Below are 8,471 nucleotides of genomic sequence, written 5' to 3' on the forward strand. Positions count from 1 at the left end.
AATCTAGTATGAGTGATGTGGTTATTCAGCTGACAGTGAGACAAGAATAGTGTACAGGACCCTCAAAGTAGGTTATTTCCCTCTCCTGTCCTCTTTCTTTTCTATGAAGTGTGGATATTCATTTCTTGGAAACATATAAATGCAATCATACCAAACAAATAAGCAAATATAGAAAGAGGTAAAAACCAAAATGGATGAAATTGAATGGCCAGGAAAAAAGGGGTTAACAAAGATAAATATAGATTAAAGTAAACAAATACAAATCCAATGAGATATTGCCTTGGAAAATTGCTACCTAATTTATTTCCTCATTAGCATTTTTGAAACTTAACTAGGCCCAATTTCATAGTAAACAAGAAAAATGAATTGCAGATCCCAACTCTGTCTATGTTCAATTTCTATGCTGTTTTGTTCCCCCTGAATTTAAGAAAAAAATTCTATCTATCTTGTTTGTTCTTGAATTAATATTATAATCAATGTAACTTTCCATTGTGTTTGCAGCTTGTCACTATTATTTATTAGATACAGTATGATAACACCTAAGGAACAACGAAGAGAAGTATTCCATTATGATAGGCAAGACTGAGACACTATCCATTCCCAGTTTTGCCTATTTAAATAGTTCATTTTTAATGAGGAAAGCAGACAATAGATTTAGGGGGCAGGGGAGAAGAATACATATAACACAAAAGTTAAGAAATCGATCTTATGATTTGTAGACATCAAATTGTTCTTACATTTTTGGCAACTTTGAGGGCTAGCTGCAGTTTTTCAGCAATTTTCTAAGGAAATTCAATGTTTATCATCACAAAACGTGTCATTAATCATCATTATGATTAAATGATTCTATGATTAAACGCCAGGCAATCCACACCAGGCAAGACATAGGGTAGCAGCCTTTATCAGAACTACTCCTCTTGAAACACCTTTAGTTGACCAATTTATTTATTCAATGATGGTAATTAAACAAATATAAACCTTTTCAGTCAATGACTTTATCACATACCACATATTGCATTGAGATTTAATAGAAAGTGGGACTTACCCATGGACAGGTAGATACCTCCATCTCTGTAAGTCATAGGACCTCACTCCACTGTCAGTGTGCAGATATAGGCACCTATAGGATGTTCCTAACATCTAAAATATGACAAAGCAACCACATCCTCAGCATACTGCTCTCCATTGACTCTACAGCCTGTTCAGATGAGTAGTTCAGATCATAGAATCATAGAATCATAGAATCATAGAATCATTAAGGTTGGAAGAGACCTCCAAGATCATCGAGTCCAACCGTCAACCCAACACCACCATGCCCACTAAACCATGTCCCTAAGCACCTCATCTACATGTCTTTTAAATACTTCCAGGGATGGTGACTCAACCACTTCCCTGGGCAGCCTGTTCCAATGTTTAACCACTCGTTCAGTAAAGACATTTTTCCTCACATCCAATCTAAACCTCCCCTGGCGCAACTTGAGGCCATTTCCTCTCGTCCTTTCACCATATACTTGGGAGAAGAGACCAACACCCACCTCGCTACAGCTTCCTTTCAGGTAGTTGTAGAGAGCGATGAGGTCTCCCCTCAGCCTCCTTTTCTCCAGTTCCCTCAGCCACTCCTCATAAGACTTGTTCTCCAGACCCTTCACCAGCCTCGTTGCCCTTCTCTGGACACGCTCCAACATCTCAACGTCCTTCTTGTAGTGAGGATGGAGAAGCTCATATTGCAGACATCAGAAGTTCAGTGAAATAAATCCCACTTGCCTATTCTTTTTTGCCCTATAAAAGCAGGGTTAGTAAATGAACTTAGTGTGACTGGTTATACTAATATGTGGTGTTGTACAAAAAAAAAAAAGTATTATTTAGTTTTAACAAGTATGCATTATGTTGGCAGTATGAGCCAACATATACTTTGTCTTTGTACAGTGAGCCAGGTAGAGGAATGGCTGCATCTTTATGTAGCAGGAACTCCCTGTACGAGAGAACCAGCTCAGCAATCCCAACTGGAAAAGACAGGCTGTGCATTGTACATATCCCAAATCTGTTTTGTTCCAGCATCAGCCATATACATTTTTCATTTAGCTGGATACTTCACTTACGGGTTATAGGATACAAACTGAAGTTTGTGTAATACAGATGATCCTACAACAGTCGGACTTTATATTCTAGTTAGGACAGCATGAAAGATCCTGTTCTTAAACAGGTGCTTGAGTCTATTACGTTTACTTGTGTTGTGGCTTTAGGTCACAGTCCTGCATAGGTGAGTACATATGTATAGAAGTAAATTAGTAAATTACATCATATTGTCCGATTAAATCAGCTACATCAACTCCTGATGCACAAACTCAAGCACCTATTTAGTCTTTTCAGTATCATGGATCCATGAGATTCACCCCAGCTATGCTGCAAATAATTCTCAATAGTCGACTGTTTTTCTCTGACAGCTGTGTATGTTGTCTAGGATAACTGCACTGCTAGCATGGGTGCCTTAGTGCTTAACACATGACAGCATGACACTGTTCTAGAGAGAAGGTTACGTGTGAAATCAGTGTAGACTTCTGTGTATGTTTTGTTTGTTTGTTTTAGTCTAACATATATTCCCCCTCCCCCACAGCTAATCTGTTTCTCCTGCCATGGTATATTATTTCACCAATCAAATCCACTAGACCAAACTTAATATAAGCACTGCAAAAGTATATTTCATTTTTTAAAAAATCAAAATAGGTTCATAAACTTTTTGCTGAACTGTTGCACATTAAATGTAAAGTGATTAATTTCCATAACAATGACTTTTACTAAATATAAATGGAATTCTGTTCCAGAGATTTCAAAGCAAATGTGTTTGGATTTTTTTTTTTCCTCATAACACAAACATTTATTCTCCCAAATATAGCAAGTCTGCTTACAAACACTCATTCCCTATATGTTTCACTTAGACTGGCATTAGCCTGTCTAGAGGCTGTCATCCAAACAAGTTAAAGCACGTTAAAAAAATCAGGTAATCACTTATAATTGCTACTGCTGACTGGCTATGGATTTTGCACAATTAATTTTGTTCCTCCTTACCAACCTCACCTCTTTATTAGGACACTTTTGTTACATATTCTCTTTCAGGCTGCAAATTCTGTGGAATAGAAATTGTACCATTTGACTTATTTTTACAGCATCTAACATAATGTGATTCTAAATATGTTTGTATATAATCAGTGCTATATCAGTGTTAATAATAAAAAAATCACTGTGAGATTATTATCCACTACTCAGGTAAAGAAACACTGAAATAAGTAAGTAGGCAACTACCCTAGGATCCTCTACAAATCAAGGCCATAAACAACCTTCCAAACCAAAGTAGATTAAGATTCACTTTCAAGGCATGACAGAAGGATGTGTTTCTTTAAAAACACTATTTAAAAGGTTGACATCATCCCACGTATGCAACCAAGGGTGGGTTTCATAGCAGATCACTTCAGTTGCCTTAAAAGTTAGGCATGTAATTTTCCTTTACAGCAAAGAGTGAGCGATACACACCTCCCAAAGGCAATTCCTCCCAGCTCTCTCTCCTTGCTGACTCCAGAGGGAACCAAGACAGCTCAGAAATTTCTGGATATTTAGGGCTCAGCTCAGTTACGCTCACTGACAACTGGCTATCCAAGGCATCCACACTGGGCTGACAGATAGGATACAGGAATTCCAAGTGCCTTCTGTCCTGCAATATGAGCTTAACGCTTAGGATCCTTTTCCAGGTACAGCCAATGTATTCTGGAGAATAATCAAGCTCTGCCTGAAGTAGGCACAGCATTTGATCAGAGGAATCCCTCTGTGGAGTCCCATAATCTTAGCAACTAGAGCTCAGAAAACCAGCTTGTATGTAGACATTTACCCTGCAGATAACTAAAATTAGGTGAAATTAATCCCAAATTCATAATTTTTAAATATCTATAGTTACATTAAGTGCAAATGAGCCACTGAGCTGGGATCTGCAATAATTTCTGATCAAAGATTCCAGAGTTGGGCTGGAAGATGATGGCTGCTGAAGTTCAAGAACAGGCTATAAGAGGAGACTGGGGAGCTCACACAGGACTTAAAATGGTACAAGCAAACATTTCCAATAGATGTGCTTCAAATCCATGTGAAGGAAGGTATTTGGGGAGTATAAAAACTTTATGCTAGCACCAGGATTATGCAAACAGGACTGGTTGATATTTTGCATATTTTCAGCTTTTTTGAGAACTATGTATCAGATTTCCACCCTTGAAAATGCTTTTACTAATTGTAGAAAGGAACTCTTTGTACTTAAAAATCAGATATGTTCCTTGCTCCAGAGAGCATAAGGCAGAGATGTGGATCAAGAAATACTTAAAGAGATTATTTTTAAAGAAGACTGAGAAAGACTGTCAGGCTGACAGGCCCTTGCATGTGTTCCATCCATATGGAATAAAGTATTGAGCAGCAAAAAATATAATACACATACATGAGGAAAAAAAACTATATACATAATAAAAAGACATAATGAGGAGCATTAGAAAGAGCCATGGTGCCATTCAGAACGCTAGTCTGATGCAGTCAAATAAAGAGGAAAGGAAGATCGCATTTGGATGTGCCTCAAGGAAGAAAGATTATGTTTTAAGCTAGTTGCCTGTCAGCAAAAATATTTTTTTCAGTTAAAACTGGCTGAAAAATGAGTAAACTGTTCACAAGCAATTTAAAATGTGGGGTCTTTTTTTCTTTTCTATTTTTTCCCCTTAAGCATAATTAAGGTAAAAATGTTGAGTGTACATTTGCAGGTAATGGGTTTCAGCAAATTAAAACAAACAAACAAACAAACAAAAACATAGACATTGCTGAAAAAAAAAATTGGAGGTCATTTTCACCCCAAAATATTTGTGGTTTGTTTTGGTTTTTTTTTCCAAATAAAACTTGTCTGGAATTGATAATCACAAGAAATGGTGACTACCTGTAAATGACCTAGATTTGTGATTTCAACACAAACAATGAGAACTCCTGACTTCCTCCTGTATTATTCACTCTGACCGTGTATACCTTGAAAAGAAACAATCACTTTCAAGAAAGCCATAAAAGCTACAGGTCTAGTTTTCCTACTTATGTAAATCACTGTGACTCTTGCTGACTTTAGTGGAATTATGACGATCAACATCAGCTGAAGATTTGGCTAAACTGAATCTACAGTTTATCTGCTTCGTAATCCAAAGATGTGGCTGCTTTTCTGTGTGTGTAAAGCCAAATAGCTTTGTGCTAAAAAGGATCACTAGAGGTTCTGAAACCTAGTCCAAACCTGCATAACTAAATATTTGAATGGCTAGTCTATTCAAATATTGTCTGCTGCTGTTGTTCAGTGTCAGTAGTTGCCTATAACTGCAAAACTAATGCCACACCTTAGGGTTACAGAGAAAATATTCACCTATTGGTGAACTTCTACAGATATTTCCAAGATGCAGAGAGTAGGAAACTGCACTACACGCAATAACTACTACACTTGGCCCCATGTACTGCTGTGACTGCTGCTATACATATTAAAAAAAGGCGAATGAGAAATGAGATGAAGTCATAAGAACAGATGTAACCAAAAAAAGAGACATTTCACAAGTCTTAATTACAGTTAAAAATATTTCTATCGTCCCTGAGTGAAGAATTTCTGCATCACTAAGATATAATTTTAATCTTATACCTACACTAACAGAACAGCAGTTCCTGACTATCTAAAGGTAGCAGAAGCCATGTTTTCCTAATCCTGGGGTTGTTTTTTCCCCCAGCAAATACAGCTGAAATAATAACAAAGCAGTCTCATTCCACCCCTACAACTTAGCAGCAAATATAAATCCATCAGGGTGACAATAGGATTAAACTGTGGGCACTGTTTGCTTGTTAGTCTTCTCCCTTAAATAACTTCCATGTGAGATGGGAAATTAATGTTTCAATAAGTTGGTTCCTGTTGTGGGCCCAACAATAGAACCGTCAATCCTCTTACTGTGGCGCATTACTTTTGCCTGTGTGTCAGCTGGCTAAACTGTTCAGTCACCTTTTGTCTCCATAGGAGTACAACGTGCTTGTTGATTTGCCAAGTCCCAAATCCTATATTTAATACAATGCCTTGATGTCATGTGAAAAATAAAAAGTATGACTCTCCCTGAATACCATTAAGAAAATTGAAGGGGAGGGGGTACAAATAGGGGCTGGAGGTAATATACAGAGATTTCCACGTCCAAATACCAGACAAAAACCCAAGCTGTGTGTTTAGGAGGAAGGAGGCATGAACAAAAGGTAATACATTAATTGCACCATCTCAGAAGTAGGTCTTAAGTTATCATGGCTCACCTTCTTCCACTGCTTTTTCCTTGCTTTAATGTAAGATCATTTATTTGCTGCTGAGCTACATCAGCTCTGACAGCCAGTGGAGAAAGAGGACAGAGCCAAGACTATATCTGCTCCTAACTAAACAGATATTCCTATACCTAAACCCAACTGTATTGGGTTTTACCTGTTCCTAGCTATTGAATCCAAGCCTGAGCACATCCCACAGATTTAAGTCTATGACCAGGGACTGACTATCCTAAATCTTCATGAAGCAAAGGGCCATACTGAGAGAGTAGTCTAGAGTCTTCACTGTGACTTTGCTGGTCTTCACCTGGCTGGGCAAAACAGTGGTAGTTGTGGAGTTCACATGGGCTCCACATGCCTACCAGATCTGACGGATGCATGTGTGGTAACTGAAGCTTGTTTACTGTAGCTTCATTTCTGCTACTGGGACCAGAGGAGACTGGAGCGTCAGATCTGAAGGTCCTCAACTGCTTTTTGGAGACATCTCTTTTTCTCTCCATTGACAACGGAAGTCCACAGTAACTGCACCCTAGTTTAGGTACCTTAAATTGGGCAGAGCCAGAGTCACTGCCATTTAAAGTTCTTCAAAGCAATGCTGTCAGAATGCCTGCCTGGTGATGAAAATGACATCTTTCAAAATGCCTAAAAATTTATTGTTTTCAAGAAATTTCATGCAAGGAGGAAAACAAATGAAACACAATGATGACAAAGTATTCTGTCGCAATACTTTCCACGTGGGATACTTCTTTTAAAATTTCAAAATAGCCTAAAAAATCATTGGTTTAGTGCATTAAAAAAGTCATATATAGTTTTACTCTGAATGAAGTGCTCTGAATTTATCACAGCAAAATATTTGGACTGACCTTCACCTCCCTCAATTTTTTTTTCCTCCAGGGAATTTCACTTTGCAGCAAGAGGTTTATTTGTTTGTTCTCAGGGTTTGTTTGTATTTTATGAACAGACAAAGAAAAATCACAGTTTTAGATTTTCCTATCGCACAGGAAGATCTGTGTGTCCTTTCTCCCTGGGTCTATAACCATCTCACAGCTTTTCTGTAGGAAATGAATCTGGTGCCCTCAGTTTCACTCCCATGGGGCAAAAGTAATGTTCAGAACTGTCCCAGCATGTGACAATGAGGAAAGATGGCATTTTCAGTTGTATAATTGTGGGGTTTACCCGTGTTCCAATAAACTCCTTGAAATCCCTCTACCCAGAACTGGGCTCCATGGGTATGTTACTGCTCACCCAGGTTACAAAAATTCCACTGAATTTACAGTCTAGATGGCAAAAAGAAAAGAGCAGAGCAGGTGGGCAAGGCAGGAGCAAAGGTAAGAGAGAAAAAGGTCACACTTCAGCTGGAAAATGGTGAGCTTTTATTGATGATTGCATGACCAGTAGAGTTACAGATGCTGCGTCCTCATCTGAGGCCATCACTTCAAGTTAGAGCTCATGGGACAGGAGGGAATCTTGGGCTGTCACTGCCCCATGCTAGAGATAAATACATGAGTTCAATTACCGGGGCTGTCAATCTGCTGCATCTCATCAACATTAAATTTATTTTAAAGAGGGAGAAAAAAAATTGCATGTAATTTACTATACAGAGAAGGTGAGGAATGCAAGCAGCATGAATCTCAGCCCAAAGCACAGGAGATAATTTCCAATGTGAATAAACAGAAGGTTTCTGGAGCGGAGGTGCATTCTCAAAGTGACTTTATAAAAGCTTTCTCCTCACTCCAGCCTTCTCCCCCGCTCAGCAGCCTCCTTGAGATCTCATGTATCATTGTTTTGTGCACACCGCTTTCCATGAGATGAGTTTAATAGCATTATAAAAGTCACATTGTGCACAATTTGGGAACTTCAGCGCCTCGGTAACTGCTCTGATGCATACACACTGGCAAAGTTTTCAAAGCAGAAATGTTGAAGGCACTTCAAGGCACAAAAACATCCTTGGGTAAATTACTTCCTATTAGTATGTCACATATATCTTATATATGACTCCGGTTTCATGAAGTGACAGCCGCGCTTGACAATAAAACTTTGCACTCTTTTTTATTTATATTTTTCCTGATTTTTTTTATTTCTTCCAAGTATATAATGTCTGATGCTAAACCACTCATCTTCCTGCTACCACTGAG

Source organism: Pygoscelis adeliae, unplaced genomic scaffold (assembly GCF_000699105.1).
Source record: "Pygoscelis adeliae isolate BGI_AS28 unplaced genomic scaffold, ASM69910v1 Scaffold68, whole genome shotgun sequence".
Taxonomy (NCBI): Eukaryota; Metazoa; Chordata; class Aves; order Sphenisciformes; family Spheniscidae; genus Pygoscelis; species Pygoscelis adeliae.